At 47.4% G+C, this 22,781-nt stretch overlaps 9 pseudogenes; 7 read left to right on the top strand and 2 right to left on the bottom strand.

The window, feature by feature from the left end:
- Nucleotides 1-2,940: 2,940 nt before the first annotated feature.
- LOC143952433 (5S ribosomal RNA) lies at nucleotides 2,941-3,059 on the top strand (annotated as a pseudogene).
- A 118-nt stretch (nucleotides 3,060-3,177) lies between these two features.
- Nucleotides 3,178-3,296, top strand: LOC143943839 (5S ribosomal RNA; annotated as a pseudogene).
- Nucleotides 3,297-17,091: 13,795 nt separating this feature from the next.
- Nucleotides 17,092-17,210, top strand: LOC143957368 (5S ribosomal RNA; annotated as a pseudogene).
- Nucleotides 17,211-17,636: 426 nt separating this feature from the next.
- Nucleotides 17,637-17,756, bottom strand: LOC143945029 (5S ribosomal RNA; annotated as a pseudogene).
- A 109-nt stretch (nucleotides 17,757-17,865) lies between these two features.
- On the bottom strand, nucleotides 17,866-17,984 carry LOC143942977 (5S ribosomal RNA; annotated as a pseudogene).
- Nucleotides 17,985-20,953: 2,969 nt separating this feature from the next.
- On the top strand, nucleotides 20,954-21,072 carry LOC143957001 (5S ribosomal RNA; annotated as a pseudogene).
- A 105-nt stretch (nucleotides 21,073-21,177) lies between these two features.
- LOC143944270 (5S ribosomal RNA) lies at nucleotides 21,178-21,296 on the top strand (annotated as a pseudogene).
- Nucleotides 21,297-21,619: 323 nt separating this feature from the next.
- On the top strand, nucleotides 21,620-21,728 carry LOC143952643 (5S ribosomal RNA; annotated as a pseudogene).
- Nucleotides 21,729-21,834: 106 nt separating this feature from the next.
- On the top strand, nucleotides 21,835-21,953 carry LOC143947912 (5S ribosomal RNA; annotated as a pseudogene).
- Nucleotides 21,954-22,781: the final 828 nt, after the last annotated feature.

Below are 22,781 nucleotides of genomic sequence, written 5' to 3' on the forward strand. Positions count from 1 at the left end.
CTGAGCATTATCATGTGGTCTATTCTAGAATGGGAATGGTGTGGATGGGAATAGTACGTAAAATCTCTACTCGTTGGGTGAAATTCCCTCCACAAGTCTACTAAATCATGGGAACGTAGGGAATGGGAAAAAGTTTTAGCAGCGGATGTCGCAACCAAACATTCCGATGGATATTTGTCCAATCTTGGATCAAGGGCAACATTTGAATCCCCGGCTAAAAGCAAGGTCCCCATTTGGTGAGATAACAAAAGAGAACAAACGTGCGATAAAAAAGGGCCCGGGTTGGAGTTAGGAGCATAATACGTCATCACAGTTACCTCAACATCCTGAATTGATCCTACCAACAAGAGATACCTACCGTCGGGGTCAGCTATTTGTTTAGTACATTTGAAAGGGGCAGACTTATGAAAAGCTATCAGCACTCCCCTCTGTTTGGTCGGTCCATTAGCTAAAAATACCTGGGGGTATTGGGCGTCAAAGTACTTAGGGCTAGAGGAAGAGGAGAAATGGGTTTCTTGCAAACATACTACATGTATACGCTGTTTTTTAAGGTATTTAAATATCTTTACCCTTTTTTGTGGGGAATTCATGCCCTGAACATTCAGGGATAACCAATGCAAAGTCATCGTCAGGGGGTATTAGACATCATATACATGGCAGCGGGCACGACCCCAAAGGACCTGAAGAAGAGCAAAGAAAAAGAGGGATGGAAAGGGAGAAGAGGTAAGCAGTAGAAGAGGAAAGAAAGAACAAGCACAATAAAGCCGGGAAAATCCCGGTGTATTAATCGTGGGCTAAACATTAGTGCGAACAAACGTGGGTCCGACAGCCCACTAAAAGGTCGGTGGTTGGCTGGGACCATAGTCCCAGACAAGTATGGACTCCTTAGGGGCGCAGTGGTCCACCGAACCCCTTCGGCCTATATTATCTATAAACCATAGAAAAAAAACAAAAACAACATGAGCACACATAATACCAGTAAACATATATTACCAACGTAGTGGGAGTAGACACTAGCTCCCAAGTCAAACCTGAAATTGGTGGGGTCCTCAAGGGATCCCCCACCCAAAAAAACAAACAAAAAAAAACACACACGGTCCATAACCAGTAGGGGGAAAAAAAAAACGAACAGATAAAATAATAAGTATACCCCCCAAGAAAAAAGGTTACCATCAGTACGGCTCCAAAGAGCCTCTACGGGATACTGGACCCGAGGGAGACAACAGTTCCAGTCAGAAGTAGTTCAGGTTTTCATCCATTAGAAGCTACCTGGAAGCGCTGGGCTTGAAGTGAACGAAGGGCCTGGGAGCCCTGTCTGGGGACTTGCGAAGGACCGCGGAGAGGCTGAGACCTCTGTGGATGCAGAGTAGAGGGGCCTTCTTGAGATGCAGGGAGATCCAGGTGAAGTTCTTGGAAGTGGTGTTTCAGATCAGACACAGAAGAAGCTTGGACGTTGCGACCTTGGTAGAAAAAGGAAAGTTTGAAAGGAAAACCCCATCTGTATTTAGTACCGTTGGATTGCAAAACGTGAAGGTAAGGTTTCAGGGTTCTCCGCTTGGCAATTGTAACCGGAGAGAGATCAGAGAACAATTGCAAAGAATGATTTTGGAAAGAAATTTCCGGGCGATCTCTTGCTGCCTGCAAAAGTCTTTCTTTGGTGCGATAAAAATGAAGCTTGATAATAACATCCCTAGGTGGTCCATCGGTAGGTTTGGGCGCCAAGGATCGATGGATACGATCAAATTCGAGACGTTCAAGTGGGATCTCTGGGGCCAACTCCCTAAAAAGAGCCGTGACCGTGCCTTGCAAATCAGTGATAACTTCAGGAAGTCCTCGGAGCCTCAGATTGTCTCTGCGGGCCCTATTTTCAGAATCTTCTAATTTATCACGCAGCACATCCAGCTCAGCATGCAATTTGTCAACTTCCTCCTCATGGCCCTCAAGAACTGTAGTAGTTAAGTCCATGCGCTGTTCTAGTTGGTTTGTGCGGTGGCCTAGTTCTTTAAGGCCCCGCATGAGGTCTGAGGAGAGCTTGCGTGAGGCTATAGTAATCTCATCCCGCACTATGGAGCGGAATTTTACCAGCATGTCATCTTCTTGCTGATTATCAGGGCTTACCAGATCCGAGGGATATTGCAGCAGGCTGTCCGTGGGGGAAGCTGGAGGAGCTGCAGAGAGCCTGGTAGTATCATCTTCTGGCTCCGGAGGTTCGGGCGCCATCTTGTCCCTCCCCACAGCGGCAGCTATTTTAGGCTGTTTAGGGAATTTAAGTTTGTGTTTTTGCGAACGGTGCATATCCGCGGGTGCCCGGTGATCTCCGCCGTTCCAGGAGCTATGCTGTCTGCGGTGGTTCGGCAGTAGTGCTCTATTGGCCGAAGGTGAAGCGGCCGGTGGCGCGGAGCACGGGGATTAGGCTGCCATCTCCCGCGATCGCGCGCATGCGCCCCCATATGAAAGTTTTCAATGAAAACTATTCATTAATGTCCATGTATAGTGTAGCCAGTAGCAAGCAAAAACAGAGTAGGGTTCAGGCACAATGCACATAGATATCACTTGCTGCCCATTTGCTAGAGCAGGATTTAGACAGGACCCCCCCCCCCCAAGCCCACTGTAGCATTGTTTGTATATAATGCTGTTAACTACCCGTTTGCTGCTCATTAGTATGCCCACCTTGGAGCAGTGTAGAATGCATTGCCAGTGATTTCCCCTTGCGCATATGCTCTGTGGTCCCAACAGAGCAGATTTCATAGGCATTGTAAATAGTAAATGGCTGCTCTACTAGAGCCGGTGCCACATCACCAGGTGGCACCAGGAATACCAGGTGCCGCAGGCTTTTTTTAATGTGTAGTCAGCGTCGAAGACCTATTTTATTTTTCTGCTTGTTTGCCGAGGTGACCATCTTGGTGTTTGTCAAGAAGGTTGAGAGTGGCAAGCAAGATCGCCTAAGGCCACATCACCCTGAATCCGCTAGATATCATCTGATCTCGGATTCTAAGCAGGGTCAGGCCATGTTAGTACCTGGATGGGAGACCTCCTGGGAATACCAGGTGCCGTAGGCTTTTTTTAATATGTTGTTGGCGTCGACGACCTGTTTCATTTTTCTGCTTGTTTGCCGAGGTGACCATCTTGTGACCCTTTCATATGGGGTCAAGAGGGTTGAGATTGGCCAGCAAGATTGCCTATGGCCACATCACCCTGAATGCACACAGTCTTGTCTGATCTCGGATGCTAAGCAGGGTTGGGTCTGGTTAGTACCTGGGTGGGAGACCGCTTGGGAGTACAAGGTGCCGTAGGCTTTTTATAATATGTTGTTGGCGTCGACGACCTGTTTTTTTTTTTGCCGAGGTGACCATCTTGGGGTTTGTCAAGAGGGGTGAGAGTGGCCAACAAAATTTCCTACGGCCACATCACCCTGACGGTTTTCAGATCCACAAGCTTGTCCTCCGGCAACCTGCATTCCATCGCTTCAGAATCCAACACAATACCCAGAAAGGTGATGACCTTCCTGGGCCCTTCCGTCTTGTCGGGTGCCAACGGGATGCCGAACCGTTCCGCTACGTGTTCCAGCGTCGCCAGCAACACCCCGCACACTCTGGAATCCGGCGGACCCACGCAGAGAAAGTCATCCAAATAATGGATAACAGAGTTCAGCCCTGCGACATCCCGCACCACCCATTCCACAAATGAGCTAAATGTTTCAAACACCACGCATTAAATGGAGCACCCCATGGGGAGGCAACGGTCAACATAAAACATGTTATCCCAATGACACCCCAACAACCGAAAACTTTCGAGATGGACGGGGAGCAACCGAAAAGCCGACTCAATGTCTGTTTTCGTCATCAGCGCCTCCCGCCCATATCGGTGGACCCAACTCACCGCTGCATCAAAGGACGTGTAGCTAACTGTACACTCCTCAGGATCAATGGCATCATTGACCGACCCCCCTTTCGGAAAAGACAAGTGGTGAATTAGCCGAAATTTCTGCGGTTCCTTCTTTGGAACCACCCCCAAAGGAGAAACCACAAGATCAGGGAAAGGTGCCACCGGAAAAGGGCCTCCCATCCGTCCCAACTCTACCTCCTTACGCAGCTTCATAGAAACCACGTCAGGATGCAGCAAGGCCGACTTCAGGTTCCGCGGTACCTCTAACCTACCCGGTATCCGAAACCCCTCTGTGAAACCCTCCTCCAAGAGGCGTGCTGCCTTCCTATCCGGATACCTACTGAGAAACGGTCGCATCCTTTCCACCATCACTGGCATCCTCCCTCTTTTGCGCAGCATCCCCAGATCTGTTCCTGCCCTGTTTAAAACAGCGTGACAACGGGTGCGTTCCCCCGCAGCCAGAACACTCGTGCTTGTACCGACAGGATCTGCCGAACTTACAGGATCCCTCGTTGAACTGCCGACACGTTCCCTTCTTTCTACTGGCCGATTGTCTGGGAGCGGAAGATCCACCGCCCCCCCTGAAAAAACTGCCCCAGTGCCCTCGCCGACGTCATCGGGCGCATCCACAGACTAATGTCCTTGTGGTCCCATCTCAGCGACGGCCGCACCGCTCTCCGCTGGCAAAACTGTTCATCGTATCTCAGCCACGCGGTTCCCCCGTACACTCGGTAAGCTTCCCCAACCGAGTCCATGTAACAGAAAAGAACCGAACAATGCTCAGCGTTCTTTTCACCAATCACACTCGCCATGATGGCGAATGCTTGCATCCAATTCGCAAAGGTCCTCTGTATCAGTCTGTACCGCCGCTTCTCCTCGTCGTCTTTTTTAGTATCATCCGGCTTGACCCTGTCCAGGTTGAACTTCTCTAGTAGTGAAAATATCTCCACATACTCACCCTTCCATATTTTCTCCCGTACCTCTGGCTTCAAATGAGCCCCCAACGGCCCTTCAAAGCAGACATACACCTTGCATTCCGCCAAACGCACAATGTCTTGTCTAGTAGAGGACTCGCTCCCGCTCGATGCCTTAATGGGCACTGGCGGCTCCTGCCCCGTGGGCCCAGCCACTGCCGGGACCACCACTTCCGTGCCTTTTGCGACACCCCCGGACACCCCGCCAGAAGGGACCCACGCCACCGCCGGGCCAGCAGCAGCCCTCTCCTGGTGCTCAAACCTGCCCACCAGCTCCTTGATCCCAGCCAGAAAACCCAACAGCCCACTCTCTGCCCTGACAGCCCTACCTGTCCTCAAACTCCTCTGCTCCACCACCTCCTGTGTACCTGCACTCACAGCACCACCGGCACCTGCCAAAACAATCCCCCCACCAATAGGTAAACTTAAAGGGTACTCACCGGGCTGCACAGGAGCGATCCCACCAGCCGATCTCTCGGACACCCTAGCAGGGATTGGACTTCTCGGAACCTCCTCCTCCGATCCGGACACCTCACCCTCCGACCTGTGACCGGACATCAGCGCATCCTCTCCAGACAGCCCACCAGGGGACACGGCCCTGGCTGCCGAGGGTAAAACAGCCGACCTGGCCTGCCGCCGTGTTTATTGTTTTAAAATGCCTAGCTTGTCAATATTACAATTGAGTGCATTGTGTTTTAAAGGTTGTTAATGCAATCATTGAGGCCTAAAGCCCCATATCATCCTCCTTGTGTTTTTTAATGTTACCAATATCTCGTTGCAGATGACTGGAATGAGCACAAGATGTATGTGTGAAATGCGTCCACATGACCATAGTTTGGTGTCTTTGGTGTTATCTTTGTGAAACAATATAAAAGGTAATCGGAAGTTCTGGATCTGCAGTCATTTCTTTCTTCCTTCTGAATGGAATGATCTGGCTTTGTTCAGGTCTCAGCTTGGGGGGCGGACGTGCCGACTGGTGGCTCAGGTCTACCAGTGGGACAGGAAGAGCGGCTGGAGGGGGGGTTGGACGTCCCCTCTCGAACGGCTTTTAGCCGGCTTGGTTGTTATCACTAAAAAGTCAACCGTTCTAAAAAAAAAAAAAAGTAACACCTATAAGCCACGAACGCAAATTTGCATACAGTAAGAGCGACGTCGTGCCCAAATATTGTCCTTTTCCAAAATTAATTCGGGACAAATGTACTAATCCCGGGAATGTCCCGGGAAATTCAGGACAGTTGGCAACTATGATATATATATAATCAGGGGGGGTGTATGGCCAGGGGGTTTCATGGGATTCTATTGTGCTTTCTGTCCAGTCGCTTTCTGCCCTTGCCTGCCCTGCGATTATGAGTCAGCCGCTGCTAGACCAAGACCCTTCCTTTCTTAGGTAAGGGTTTGTACCTCATGTTTTTTATTTTATTTTTTGTTTTTTTTGTGTTTATCCCAGACTAAAAGAGTGCCTTGCACTATTACTTTCGTTTCAGCCCTATACACAAGAGAACGTCTAATCAGACATCTGGTCATCACAACGGACGCACACGCCCAAGTTCGGCGCACAGCCGCTCAACTAGCTCTCATCATTCTAAGGAAAGAGCAAGATCCAAAAGGCATCGGTCAGCTAGCCCTCCCAGGCAGGTAAAAAGGGAATGTAGGGCGTGATGTGCACCCCCGATGACAGATAAACTGATCTGTAAAGACTGTTTTCAAGCCTGCACGGATCGCGAAAAGGCAGAGGTGGAACAAGTTACAGAGTTGATCAAAAGAGTGGTTAACCACTTGACCTCTGGGCACTTAAACACCCTTAATAACCAGACCAATTTTCATCTTTCGGTGCTCTCACATTTTGAATGACAATTACTCAGTCATGCAACACTGGACCTATATGAAATTTTTGTCCTTTTTTTTACACAAATAGAGCTTTCTTTTGGTGGTATTTAATCACCGCTCGTTTTTTTTTTTTTGTGCTATAAAAGAAAAAAAAAAGAAAATTCTGTAAAAAAATGAATTTTTATTTGTTTCTGTTATAAAATTTAGCAGATTAGTAATTTTTTCTTCATAAATTTTGGCCAAAATTTATACTACTGCATATCTTTGGTAAAAATAAGTACAAATTGGTGGATATTATTTGGTCTTTGTGAAAGTTATAGAGTCCACAAGCTATGGTGCCAATATCTGAAAATTGATCACACCTGAAGTACTGATGGCCTATTTGAATTCTTGAGACCCTAACATGCCAGAAAAGTACAAATACCCCCCAAATGACCCCTTTTTGGAAAGAAGACATTCCAAGGTATTTAGTAAGAGGCATGATGAGTTTTTTTTAAGTTGCCATTTTTTCCCACAATTCTTTGCAAAATCAAGATTTTTTTTAGTTTTTTTATTTTTCTCACAAAATTGTCATATTATCAGTTTATTTCTCACACACAGCATATGCATACCACAAATTACACCCCAAAACACATTCTGCTATTACTCCCGAGTACGGCGATACCACATGTGTGAGACTTTTACACAGTGTGGCCACATACAGAGGCCCAACATGCAGGGAGCTCCATCAGGCGTTCTGGAGCACCCAGGACAATTCTGACATTTCTCTCCTACATGTAAAAATCATCATTTATTTGATAGAAAATTACAAAGAATCCCAAAACATTATATATGTTTTTTAGCAAACACCCTGGAGAATACAATGGTGGTCGTTGCAACTTTTTATCTCGCACGGTATTTGCGCAGCAATTTTTCAAATGCTTTTTTTTATTTTTAAAAACAGTTTTGTGCTTAAAAAAAAAAAACACAGTAAAGTTAGCCCAATTTTTGCATAATGTGAAAGATGAAGTTACGCTGAGTAAATAGATACCTAACATGTCACTCTTCAAAATTGCACACGCTCGTGGAATGGCGCCAAACATCTCTACTTAAAAATCCCCATAGGCGATGATTTAGATTTTTTTTACTGGTTATATGTTTTGAGTTACAGAGGAGGTCTAGGGCTAGAATTATTGCTCTCGCTCTAACGTTCGCAGCGATACCTCACATGTGTGGTTTGAACACTGTTTTCATATGTGGGCGGGACTTACGTATGCGTTCGCTTCTGCATGCGAGCACATGGGGACAGGGGCGCTTTAAAAAAAAAAAATGTTATTGTTCATTTTACTTTATTTATTCTAGTTTGACTTTTTTTCCCCAAAAATAAATTTTTTGATCACTTTTATTCCTATTACAAGGAATGTAAACATCCCTTGTAATAGGAATATGGCATAACAGGTCCTCTTTACAGTGAGATATGGGGTCAATAAGACCCTGCATCTCACCTCTAAGCTAGGAAGCCTGAAAAAAAAAAAAAAAAAAAAAAAAGATTGTGGCTTTGATCGTATTGGCGAGTCAGTAGAAGCACCAGAGGGCGGCGGGAGGGGGGGGGGTGTCTATTGGTATCACCGACTATGGCTGGATATCTCTGAGTATGGCTGGGTATCTCCGAGTATGGCTGGGTATCTCCGAGTATGACTGGGTATCTCCGAATATGACTGGGTATCTCCAAGTATGACTGGGTATCTCAGAGTATGACTGGATATCTCAGAGTATGACGTTGCAGAGTATTGCGTTGCAGAGCATTGCAGGGTATTGGTGGTTGTTGCAGAGCATTGCAGAGTGTTGCAGGGAATTGGCGGGTGTTGCAGAGCATTTCAGAGTGTTGCAGGGTATTGCAGAGTGTTGAAGGGTATTGCAGAGTGTTGCAGGGTATTGCAGGGTATTGGTGGGTGTTGCAGAGTGTTGCAGGGTATTGGCGGGTGTTGCAGAGCATTGCAGAGTGTTGCAGGGTATTGGCGGATGTTGCAGAGCATTGCAGAGCAGAGTGTTGAAGGGTATTGGCGGATGTTGCAGAGCATTGCAGAGTGTTGCAGGGTGTTGCAGAGCATTGCAGAGTGTTGTTGCAGGGTATTGCAGAGTGCTGTTGCAGGGTATTGCAGAGTATTGCAGCAGAGTATTGCAGCAGAGTATTGCAGAGTAATGGCAGGGTATGATGGGGTTATTTTCGGTGAGCAGCGATGTGGGCACTGCAGATGCAGCCCACAGCGCTGCTGACACTGATCTCTTCCCCCTCCGCTGTACCGATCGGTACAGAGAGGGGGAGGGAGGAACACCGATATGTTATGTTATGACGCCGGTTTGTTTACAAGTGATCGCTCCGTCATTTGTTGGAGTGATCACGTGGTAAACGGCCGCGATGAGCGGCCATTTACCATGATCCGTGATGCGCCGGGTCCTGTGGACCCGGCAGTCAAGGATGCTCTCGAGTGCGCACCCCAGGGGGCACGCGAGAGCGGAATTCTGGGAGGACGTCATATGACGGCCTCCCAGAGTTAAACAACCGCCCTGTAGCCGTCATTCGACTATGGGCCGGTTGTTAAGTGGTTAAAGACTCATTAGCAGAGCTAATTCATACAACTCCCTCCACGCTTAGGGGTCAAACGTCAGAAATGACTAACCAGGGTCAATCATCCGCGGACACTGTGGTTGCTTAGCAACCAACTATATACAGTGAAAAAAAAATTGAAAAAATGCAAATTGTGGCAAAAAAAGCAGTACTTGCATGCTTAAGGTTTTATGTACAATGGGCTACATTTACTTCACAAATAACCCTATGTGTAGAGTTCTAGGTAGTTAGAGCCATTACAAGAAGTTCTTTGACAAAACAAATAATGGCTGAAAATGTAAAAAAAATGGGTAGAGAGGTGTCCAGGTGTGGTTTGTGGGGGGGTTTTTATTTATTTTTTTCCAGTAAAATGGAGAATGGTTAGACCCACTTTCAGGTTTACAGTAAAATTCTTCTTAAATTATCAATTAAAAAAATGCATAGGTTTAAAAACATGGTTAAAATGTTATCTTACAGTGAACCTTTATACCATATAAAGGTTATCTTGTACCAGTCCAGATGTTCCCAGCCCTATCAAGGCTCATACAGAGGGTAGATTGCGATAATCCACCATCCAGAGATGCTGTCAGGTGTGTGCCTGCTCCAGTTTGCCTGTCCAAAATGACATGCATTTGTGTCCGTGCTTGTGTACCCACTTCTATGGCCAGCCAGCATGACACTGATGCACACCTCTGCCAGCGGCTCTATGGAAGATGACACTAATCCTGTATTTTAAATTATTTTCTTGGAAGTCGTTTTTTAAGGATCCTTTCAAACATGTGCTTGGGTTATTTGAAGTTTTTGCTAAAAAAAAAAAAAAAATAAATAAAAAAAAAAATAAACCCACAAAATGCTGGTAAACTGCACCGCATCAGTGTGAAAGTGGCATAATAGCTGTTAGCTCCATTTTTGTTTTCTAGGTGCTATTATGTTCATTGCTAAGTATAGCTGCTTATTATGCCCAGTGATATGCTTAAGACACTGACCTGAATTTACTTTTACTGTTGGTTATGCTGCTTGCAGGAATAATGGGCAGAGTATGGTTGATATTGCTCCGTCAGACACTGCAGCTAGCACTACCGAGTATTTTTTTTTACCTACTCGGCTGCCTGTTCTGGTCTTTGATGCTCTAGAGTGGTGGGGTTGGCAGCCTATGGCCTAATCTATCAGTCACCTGTCTGCGATTGACTGACTGTTAGATCCAATACTTTCTGAAAAATACCACAATTTTTAGCTTGATTCTTCAATAAAGCTGGATTACTCCAACATCCATTTATGGACACAGTGCTTCTGTAAACGTATGTGTGGGTATCTTTCAGAGTGGCTCTACAGTGGATATCCCTGGAGACGCAATGTCTTTTTTTATTGCAGTGCACAGGTAGGCACCATGTCAAAATGTTTTCTATCTTTTTTTCCACTTTATTCAGTCTCCTTTGCTTTTTCATTGGGGTTTTATTCTATCACAGCCTTGATTCTACAATAAAATTTGTGCAGAGTGGTTATCCCTGGCCTTTCTGGAGATGCAATGTATTTACTGCAGTGCACAGGTAAGCACCATATGTCAAGATGTGATAGATAGAGATATAAATATAGATTATATAATTAATTTTTTCACTTGATTCAGTCTCCTTTGCATTTTCATTGGGATTTTCTACAGCTTGATTCTATTACAGCCTGTCTACATTTACACCATCAATCATCTGATGATCATTATTGATCTTGACCATGGGTCTTCAAACTGTGGCTCTTGGGGCACTATTCTTTCTACCAACAACCAACTGTCATAAATACACTGACCCCCAACAAGGATGGGGCAATATTTTGTCCTACTGATCACAGGCTTGCGCAACAATGAGTGTAAAATGCCTTTTTTATAAAGGGGTGAAAATCCATAAGTCTCCATGAGAAAATTGTAGCTGCATTACTGCATCCAATTTTTGGGGATTGTCAACCAAGCAGAACTCCTTGGGCTGCCTGAAAGCTTCACAACAGTACTCGCTTGTTCTTCACAAGGCAGTATCACAACAGTACTCGCTTGTTCTTCACAAAGCAGTTTAGCAGCATACATGTGATTCCAGGAGCAAGAGTGAGCACATTGAGGCTGGAGTAATGGCCGCTCAGCCAATACAAACATGTCAGGCCGACAGCAACTGATCATGTTTTCATGTAGTCACACACCAAGGGGTGACGTGTGTTTAAGGGCGGATGTATGATTTTGGACAAAGTTGACTGCATCCAGGTTTCAACATTGAATCTTAAGAGCAGGCAACAAAGTGCTAGCTAGGCTTTATATTACTAAAATTTTATATGTTTTCCCCAAATGTAAAAAATGGACAGCATTGAATGGCTGCAGGGACATGTGACCTAGCATGTTTACACTATACATTTTACTATTTGGTTAGGGAACATGCATGTATCTTTGGGCTTCCATTGATACCTGAATATTGTTTGGGAGAATAAATTGCTTGTCTGGTATGGACTATGCAAAGTGACAGGCTGAGGCTGACCATACAGTGTACAATCTATTTGAACCCTTTCACTGTCCGGTCCATATGTCGTACAGACCAGACAGCAGGGGTTATCGCACACAATCCAGTGGCTGCAGCAGCCAGTGTATTTGGCTCCTGCCAGTGAGGGGACCAAGCAACACTGTCAATGTACAGTATGAAAATGATGCAGTTGGGCAATAAAAAGGAATGGCAAGAATCAACCATCCAAGAGATGTGCCACTGCTTTAATGCTAATATTTGGTGAATTTAAAGTTGGTGAATTTAAAGTTGGCACACAACACAAGATGTACGAAGCCCCATCGTTTTCCAGCACTGCCATAACCAGACGAAGTTCAGCCATCAACCTGGGGACCGTCCTAGACCTCATGGAGGGTGTGCTGCCATGTTCAGACTCCCCCGCCTGGGAAGGAGGATCGATCTCAGAATCCTCGATATCTGCCGCCTGAGACATGATCTAATTTGACATAAGCGACAGTGAGTTAGGAAAACCAACCTGACAAACCTAACCCGAGACTAGAGTGAGTGCTGATACCCTGAAATGATGACCCCACCCCCCTCCCCCAACCTACCAATCCTCCCGACACAAACATACAGTGGAGGCCCGTCCATAGGGGGCGCCGCCCCCCTCCCATGCAGTAAAAAAAAGTAAAAAAAAAAAAAATATATATATATATTATATGTGTTTTTTTTAACATGTCCCTTTAAGAAAAAATTTTTTTTTTCAAATTTCCCCCCCTATGTGCACTGGCGCCGGGCGCAGTGCAATATAAGAAGCACCACATCTATGCAATCACAAGATTGCAGACAAGGCGCTTCATTTGCCCAAAAAAACAACGCTCTATGGCGCAGCCGATCACGCCACAGCTTCCGGCACGATCGACTGGCCGAGCAAGTGCATAGACTTGCACTTGAGTGAGCTGTGGGCGGTGCTTCCGACGTCACTCAAGGAAGTGACGTTGGCACGGCGCTTCTCTATTCTGCCCGCCTGAGAGGACCAGGTAAGGGGCTGCCGCATGGCAGCTTAAACAATCTTGATCGTTTATTCCGCCCAGCCGCCGGTACCCCCTCCACATAGATCTATCTTATGGTGGTCGCACTCGGCAGCATACCCCAACCCCCCACCCCCTGCTAAACAAGATTTAAAGAAATAGTGTTATCAGTGACCGGCAGCATACACCCCCCCAAGAAGCTTTAAAAGAAAAGAGTTATTAATAATAAGGGGGGGGGGGTATACTGCCGACCACCGATAATAACCCTTTTTTTTAAATCTTGTTTAGGGGGTGGGGGCAGGTATGGGGGTTAATGCTTCCGACCACCGATAATAACCCTTTTTTTTTAAATATTGTTTTGGGGGGTATGCTGCCAACCACCACAGCATACCCCCCAAACAAGATTTAAAAAAAAAGGGTTATTATCGGTGGTCGGCAGCATTAACCCCCATACCTGCCCCCCCAAACAAGATTTACAGGTTGTAGATATGTGCGATTTGCATGTTGTAGATATGTGCAATTTACAGGTTGCAGAATGCAGTTATGTGTGATTTAAAGGTTGCAGAATGCAAATATGTGCGATTTACAGGTTGCAGAAAAGGTGCCTGATGTGGTTATACACAAGATAAGCATGATTCATCTGCTTTAGTAGAGCCCTGTGTATAAAGTGCAGCCTGGTATATGATGTTGATTCGATAAGGGGTGTGGCTTGTGAGAAGTGGGAGGGGCCAAATCTGAGGGGCATGGTCTTGCACCCCCATCCTAAAACTTCACCAGCCGCCGCTGCCAACATACCAACCTTCCCGTGCGTAAATTGCGATAAAGAGAGAAAACTGGAAAAGCGTTTGACATGAAATGGATAGAGCCGAACCACCTGTGATTCCGCAGGCAATTAAAAATGTACACTCAGGCCCCATGAACCTTAAAATGTGTCAGGTAGGATAATAAGAAAGGTGAAATGATACAGCATGAAATGGGGAAATGAATAAACGACTTGCCACTAAGCAATCCTGGACAACCTAGACCGACCTTCTCCCAACCTGTAAACATACAAATAAAATAAGTACCTCAGTGGTGAAGCCGTGTTGCGAAACCCAACTTGGTGACCTTCCACCTGGCCCTTACCATGAGGTAACAAACCCCTAAGTAACCCGAACCTACCTAAATAGCCGAGACTGCAAATCTAAAGAAGAAAACACCCCTGAGGTCCTGCAACCGTGCCGGCACTTGACAGTACGTAGAACTGACTAAGGACAAAAGAAATGAGACAAGCCAAATAACCATGCGACTCGCGGCTGAATCAACAGAAACCAAGACCTGACCAGAGTAACATACAACTGATCCCACCCGTGTAAAACGTACCGAGAAAATACCCCAAAGGAAATGAGAGAGGCCCTGATGATAAATGAGCTTACCATAACCGCCATGATCGCAGCAACATGAGAGGCTCCCTTTCCCCCCTCCCCCAAAACATCCCCTGACCATCTGGACCAAACGCACCCCCCCCTCCCAGAAAAACCACCCTAAACCCTGCATGTGTGCCCTGCCTGGACCCCATACCGACCGAACTTTCCCAGCGACAATACCAACCCAGAACCGACCGCACAGGCACTTACTACGGGTTTGACAAAAGTATAACTTGTATTGGCCACTCACAACCATACACAGCTCCAAAGTAGTTCCTGAGGGAAAAGGAAAGGAAAACATAGCATAAAATGACATTGCAGTATAACTGAAAAGAGAAACCCCCAACATTCCACAGTGCCCTGCAGTGAGGAGCCAGAGCCTGGGAACATAAAATGAAACATGACAATGAAATGACAACCGGAAATAAATGACTGCAAAACACCCCAGCCGTTACCCGTGCATGACCATGACACCGCCCTACTTCTTACAATATCGCCAGCAAAAATGTCCTATCCCAGACAGTGATGTCCCTATGGAAACACCGCTGTTTGTGAATCAGTGACATACTCCCCCAGTGCACCAACCCCCCGAGCAAAACAGCAGGCAGCGCCTTCTGTCAGACCACCCTCCCCCCCAACATGATCCCTGGGAAACTCCCACAACCTCCAGCAAGAACGTACCTATGTTGGCCAGTGATACCCCTATAGAATGCACCGCTATAATGACACCAGTGCCACCCCCCCTCCCCCCTGAAACGAAAAAATTAGGCAGCGACTTCTGCTGGCTGTGACCACCCCCCATCCCTACAAATGATTAAAATTAACCACACATTGTGACAATCCCCCCTCCCCCCATCAGAACGCAACCATACCTCTAACCTGAAATGACCCCCTCTGACAACCTGCGACTACCCCCCGCTCCCCCGGCGAGGCTCCTCCCACAAATGGAGGCGGGCCTACGTCCCGCCTCCCCACATGTTGTTGGCGTCGACGACCTGTTTTGTTTTTCTGCTTGTTTGCAGAGGTGACCATCATGGCGTTTGTCAAGAGGGTTGAGAGTGGCCAGCAAGATTGCCTACGGCCACATCACCCTGAATGCGCTTGATCTCGGATGCTAAGCAGGGTCGGGCCTGTTTTTTTTTTTTAACATAAGATTTTATTAAATTTGTACAGTACATGTCAGAACAGTGGTACAATCTCAGCAGTGATTGTCATGACATTTTACAGCGGTAGATCAAGAGAGAAAAAAAAGACTAAGTTAGACTTACCGGTGACGGTATTTCTAAGAGCCTTTCAGGACAACCCCGGAGAGAGTGTAGCTCCACCTTGTCATTAGGAAACACATGCCCACTTTAAAAACACCTCCTCTTCCTCCATGGCTTCAGTTATTGTGGCCTTCCGACACTGGAAAACAAAGCACAGAAAGCACAACACCATGGTAGAACTTAATACATTTACTAAGCATAACCTAGGGAGGGAAGTAACGGTTGTCCTGAAAGGCTCTTAGAAATACCGTCACCGGTAAGTCTAACTTAGTCTTTCTCAAATCGCCTTTCAGGACAACCCCGGAGAGGATAACCGAGAAACTTACCCTAGGGCGGGACTACTGATCTACTGATCTGCTGCAGACAGTAGATCTAACCAGTAGTGCCGGAGAAATGTCGAATAACTGGACCAAGTGGCAGCCTTGCAGATTTGTTCAGGCGTTGCACCGGCCCTTTCAGCCCAGGAAACTGCCGTGGATCTAGTAGAGTGGGCAGCAATACCTGAGGGAGGTATTTCTCCTTTTGCTTTATAGGCTTCTGTTATAGCCAACTTAAGCCACCTACCCAGCGTACTTTTAGAAGCTTTCTCCCCCTTGCGTGATCCAGAAAATATCACAAAAAGGGTGTTTGATTTTCTAAAATCTTTAGTCATTTTCAGAAACTGTAATAGACACCTTCTCACATCCAATGTGTGAAAAAACTTCCTCTCCTGCATTCGCTGGGGTTGCAGAGAATGTAGGTAACACTATTTCCTGCGATCGATGGAAAGCTGAGGATACTTTCGGTAGGAATGCTGGATCCGTCCTCAGTACCACCCTGTCCTGATAAACTCTAAGGAAGGGTTCTGTAATAGCTAGAGCTTGGAGCTCGCTGACTCTCCTGCCAAGGTGATGGCCACCAAAAAGATTGTTTTTAAAACCACCTTCTGTAAAGAAGCTTCTTGTAAGGGTTCAAACGGTGCTCCCGAGAGACCCTGTAAAACTGTAGACAAATCCCAACTGGGAAAGTCTTTAAGGGCTACTGGTCTACTTCGAGCAAGAGCCCTAAAAAAATCTAGAAATTAAAGTTTCTTTAGATAAAGTCTTTTCAAAGAAAACTGATAAGGCAGCCACCTGAGTCTTCAGGGTACTGGCTGCGAGACCCTTCTCCTTTCCCTCATGGAGAAACTCCAATACGGACACCGTGCTCTTGACCTTGAGTTCTCTAGAACTACACCAGGAGTTGAACTTTTTCCAGACTTTCATGTAAATTGCCTGTGTAACTGCCTTCCTGCTAGACAGCAGGGTCTTTACTACTTTATCTGAAAGACCTTTGGCTTTTAATAGGTCCTCCTCAGAAACCAGGCGGTTAGCTGTTGTTTATTTTTCTGCTTGTTTGCTGAGATGACCATCTTGGCGTTTGTCAAGAGGGTTTAGAGTGGCCAGCAAGTTCGCCTACAGCCACATCACCCTGAATGCTCCCGATCTCGTCTGATCTTGGATGCTAAGCAGGGTCAGTACCTGGATGGGAGAACGCCTGGGAAAACCATGTGCCGTAGGCTTTTTTTTAATATGTTGTTGGCGTCGACGACCTGTTTTGTTTTTCTAATTGTTTGCTGAGGTGACCATCTTGGCGTTTGTCAAGAGGGTTGAGAGTGGCCAGCAAGATGGGCTATGGCCACATCACCCTGAATGCACCCAATCTCGTCTGATCTTGGATGCTAAGCAGGATCAGGCCTGGTTAGTACCTGGATGGGAGACTGCCTGGGAATACCAGGTGCCGTAGGCTTTTTTTTTATTTGTGCTCAGAGACTCTTATAACAATGATGAAATGGGAATGACAGATACTGAAAGAAAGTGACCTGAAGTTGTGCCGTGGTCACGTGGTCAGTATGCCTAAAAGGGGGCATTTCCAAGTAGTACTAAAAAAGAAAAGGGGATAAAAAGAAAAAGGGGGAACGGGAGGGTGGGACAACCTCTGGAAACATCCGACAGGGAAGGGAGGAACCGAGGCCGTCTTATAACGACGAGGCTCCTCCCACAAATGGCGGCGGGCCTACGTTCCGCCTCCCCACTTGTCCTCAGAGACTCTTATAACAATGATGAAATGGGAATGACAGCTACTGAAAGAAAGTGACAAACGCCAAGATGGTCACCTCAGTAAACAAGCAGAAAAATAAAACAGGTCGTCGAAGTCAACAACATATTATAAAAAAGCCTACGGCACCTGGTATTCCCAGGCAGTCTCCTATTCAGGTACTAAACATGCCCAACCCTGCTTAGCATCCGAGATCAGACAAGATCAGGCATATTCCCGGGTGATAGGGCCGTAGGCGATCTTGCTGGCCACTCTCAACCCTCTTGAAAAATGGCAAGATGGTCACCTCTGCAAACAAGCAGAAGAATAAAACAGGTCGTCGACGCCAAAAACATATGAAAAAAAAAGCCTACAGCACCTGGGGTTCCCAGGGGGTGTTCCATCCAGGTGCTAACCAGGCCCGACCCTGCTTAGCATCCAAGATCAGACAAGATCGGGCGCATTCAGGGTGATGTGGCCAAAGGCAATCTTGCTGGCCACTCTCAACCCTCTTGACAAACGCCAATATGGTCACCTCTGCAAACAAGCAGAAAAACAGAACAGGTCGTCGATGCCAAAAACATATAAGCACCTGTGGTTCCCAGGCGGTGTGCCATCCAGGTACTAACCAGGCCGACTATGCTTAGCATCCAAGATCAGGCGCATTCAGGGTGATGTGGCTGTAGGTGATCGTGTTGTCCACTCTCAACCCTCTTGATATACGCCAAGATGGTCACCTCGGCAAACAAGCAGAAAAATAAAACAGGTAGTTGACGTCAACAACATATTAAAAAAAAGCCGGGAGGGCGTGGCTTGCCTAGAGAGAGGATGGCTGCTTAAGCTTTTTTCTCCGTCTTACCTCAGCCTAAAAAAGATCGATCACCAAGGATTTTACCTGAAAAACACTGTCACATCATGGGGACCTCCTCGACACACACACCTGGCAGCTCAGAGACTTCCAGCGCCGCGTCGAAGATATCGACAATAGGGGACGAAGACACAATCTGAAGATGAGAGGCCTCCCGGAGTCGATCGAGCCTGAGCAAATCCTCCCAGCGGTCACATCCCTATTCAACCAGCTGCTAGTCCGACCCTCCGGTACACCTATAGCTATGGAGCGGATACATAGAGCCCTTAGGCCTAATGGCAAAGATTCTGATCCCCCACAGGATGTCATCTGTTATGTTAACGACTATACCCTCAAAGAAGAGGTTCTTAAAAAAACTAGGAGGTATCCGAACCTGACATTTGAAGGCCATTCGATCCAGATATATCAGGATCTTTCGGCGATCACGCTGAAATATCAAAGAGACTTGCGCCCATTACTTGACGTGCTGAGGCAGAGAGACATCCGCTATCGCTGGAAGTTTCTGTTCGCTCTGCAAGCCTCTTACCAGGGCCGCACTGCCATCTTAAAAGTGCCAGAAGATCTAGAAACCTTCTGCAAAATGCTGGACCTGCCACTGGTTGAAGTACCTAATTGGTATGCTGATTTTCGGGTCCACATTTCACCCAACACCCACAGCACTGAAGATCTTTTATATGTGAAATTGTGACAATTCAGGACTGTGGAGCGCATGAAGGCAATGGAGGAGAGGGAAGGTCAGGGTAGGCAAAGAAGAGGGTGCAGGAGATGATCACCAGCAGCGTGACATACAGCAATGACACCTGTACCGTGATAGAGTCATCTGACACCAGCACCGTGATAGAGAGCACTGACATCAGCAGCGTGACATAAAGCAATGACACCTGTACCGTGATAGAGTGATCTGACACCAGCACCGTGATAGAGAGCACTGACATCAGCAGCGTGACATACAGCAATGACACCTGCACCGTGATAGAGAGCACTGACATCAGCAGCGTGACATAAAGCACTGACACCAGCACCGTGATATACAGCAACGACACCTGTACCGTGATAGAGTCATCTGACACCAGCACCGTGATAGAGAGCACTGACATCAGCAGCGTGACATACAGCAATGACACCTCCACCGTGATAGAGTGATCTGACACCAGCTCCGTGATAGAGAGCACTGACATAAGCAGCGTGACATAAAGCAATGACACCTGTACCGTGATAGAGTGATCTGACACCAGCACTGTGATAGAGAGCACTGACATCAGCAGCGTGACATACAGCAATGACACCTGCACCGTGATAGAGAGCACTGACCTCAGCAGCGTGACATACAGCAATGACACCTGCACCGTGATAGAGAGCACTGACATCAGCAGCGTGACATAAAGCACTGACACCAGCACCGTAATATACAGCAACGACACCAGCACCGTGATATACAGCACTGACACCAGCACCGTGATATACAGCACTGACACCTGCACCGTAAGCAGCCCCAGGAGTAAGTCAGCATAGCACAGGGATGGTGGGAGCCCCTCATAATGAGCATAGCACAGGGATGGTGGGAGCCCCTCATAATGAGCATAGCACAGGGATGGTGGAAGCCCCTCATAATATGCACAGCAGAGGTACAGCCCCAGGAGTAAGTCAGCATAGCACAGGGATGGTGGGAGCCCTTCATAATAAGCAGCCCCAGGAGGAAGTCAGCACAGCACAGGGATGATGGGAGCCCCTCATAATGAGCATAGCACAGGGATGGTGGGAGCCCCTCATAATATGCACAGCAGAGGTACAGCCCCAGGAGGAAGTCAGCATAGCATAGGAATGGTGGGAGCCCTTCATAATAAGCAGCCCCAGGAGGAAGTCAGCACAGCACAGGGATGGTGGGAGCCCCTCATAATGAGCAGCCCCAGGAGGAAGTCAGCATAGCACAGGGATGGTGGGAGCCCCTCATAATGTGCATAGCACAGGGATGGTGGGAGTCCCTCATAATGAGCATAGCACAGGGATTGTGGGAGCCCCTCATAATATGCCCAGCAGATGTACAGCCCCAGGAGGAAGTCAGCATAGCACAGGGATGGTGGGAGCCCCTCATAATAAGCAGCATCAGGAGGAAGTCAGCACAGCACAGGGATGGTGGGAGCCCCTCATAATGAGCAGCCCCAGGAGGAAGTCAGCATAGCACAGGGATGGTGGGAGCCCCTCATAATGAGCATAGCACAGGGATGGTGGGAGCCCCTCATAATATGCACAGCAGAGGTACAGCCCCAGGAGGAAGTCAGCACAGCACAGGGATGGTGGGAGCCCCTCATAATAAGCAGCCCCAGGAGGAAGTCAGCACAGCGGCAATAGTCGGCCGAACGGGCGGACCGCGAACAGCCGAAATTTGCTGCGACACGACCGCCAGGAAAACAGTTCGGCCATCCCTACTGGTTAGTACCTTGATGGGAGACCGCTTGGGAATACCAGGTGCCGTAGGCTTTTTGTTTAATATGTTGTTGGCGTCAACGACCTGTTTTATTTTTCTGCTTGTTTACCGAGGTGACCATCTTGGCGTTTGTCAAGAGGGTTTAGAGTGACCAGCAAGTTTGCCTAAGGCCACATCACCCTGAATGCGCCCAATCTCGTCTGATCTCGGATGCTAAGCAGGATCGGGCCTTGTTAGTACCTGAATGGGTGCCCGCCTGGGAATACCAGGTGCCGTAGGCTTTTTTTTTATATGTTGACGTCGACAACCTGTTTTATTTTTCTGCTTGTTTGCCGAGGTGACCATCTTGGCGTTTGTCAAGAGGGTTGAGAGTTGCCAGCAAGATGGCCTACTGCTACATCACTCTGAATGCGCCTGATCTCATCTGATCTCGGATGCTAAGCAGGGTCAGGACTGGTTAGTACCTGGATGGGAGACTGCCTGGAAATACCAGGTGCCGTAGGCTTTTTTTTAATATGTTGTTGGCATCGACAACCTTTTTAATTTTTCTGCTTGTTTGTCGAGGTGACCATCTTGGTGTTTATCAAGAGGGTTGAGAGGGGACAGCAAGATCACCTATGGTCACATCACCCTGCATGTGCCCGATCTCGTCTGTTCTCGGATGCTAAGCAGGATCAGGCCTTGTTAGTACCTGGATGGGAGACTGCCTTGGATATACCAGGTGCTATAGGCTTCTTTTTAATATGTTGTTGGCGTCGACGACCTGTTTTATTTTTCTGCTTGTTTGCCGGGGTGACCATCTTGGCTTTGAGTGTGGCAATCAAGATCGCCTATGGCCACATCATCTTGAATGCGCCTGATCTTGGATGCTAAGCAGGGTTGGGCCTGGTTAGTACCTGTATGGGGGACCGCCTGGAAATACCAGGTGCTGTAGGCTTTTTTTTTATGTTGTTGGCGTCGACGACCGGTTTAATTTTTCTGCTTGTTTGCCGAGCTAACCATCTTGCCGTTTGTCAAGAGGGTTGAGAGTGGCCAGCAAGATCTCTTACAGCCACATCACCCTGAATGCACCAAATCTCGTCTGATCTCGGATACTAAGCAGGGACAGGCCTGGTTAGTACCTGGATGGGAGATCGCTTGGGAATACCAGGTGCCGTAGGCTTTTTTTTAATATGTTGTTGGCGTCGACGACCTGTTTTATTTTTCTGCTTGTTTGCCGAGGTGACCATCTTGGCATTTGTCAAGAGGGTTGAGAGTGAGCAGCAAGATCGCTTATGGCCACATCAACCTCAGTGCGCCCGATCTTGTCTGATCTCGGATTCTAAGCAGAGTCGGGCCTGGTTAGTACCTGGATTGGAGACCGCCTGGGAATATCAGGTGCTATAGGCTTTTATATTTCTGCTGCTTGCCGAGGTGACCATCTTGGCGTTTGTCAAGAGGGTTGAGAGTGGCCAGCAAGATCGCATACAGCCACATCATCCTGAATGCACCCAATCTTGTCTAATCTTGGATGCTAAGCAGGGTCGGAGATGGTTATTACCTGGATGGGAGACCGCCTGGGAATACCAGGTGCCGTAGCCTCCAACGCCTTAGATCTGCGAGCAGTGTATTTAGCTCTGCTGAGTCTAAAAGAACATCTACGGCAGAAACAAGTGTTAGTGCGGCTAGACAACAGAGCAGCAGTTTCATATGTATATAATGGCAGGGGTGAATGCACAGCATCACATTATTAAAGGAAGTAGAGCACATTATGTTATGGGCGGAAATAAATTTGTTGGATTTAAAGGCAGTTTACCTTCCGGGCCGTTTGAATCAGCAGGCGGATCGCCTATCACGTTGTTTTCCAGACAGCAACGAGTGGGCGGTGCACCCATCAGAGTTCAGTTGGATCATGAGTCTGCAGAAGCCACCATAAATAGATCTCTTTGCTTCTCCAATGAATGCGAAGCTGCCGAGATTTCCATCCCGTCTGTCTCATCCCCGTGCAGAA

Source organism: Lithobates pipiens, unplaced genomic scaffold (genome assembly GCF_037356315.1).
Source record: "Lithobates pipiens isolate NorthernLeopardFrog02 unplaced genomic scaffold, aLitPip1_a1.2 Scaffold_10, whole genome shotgun sequence".
NCBI lineage: Eukaryota > Metazoa > Chordata > Amphibia > Anura > Ranidae > Lithobates > Lithobates pipiens.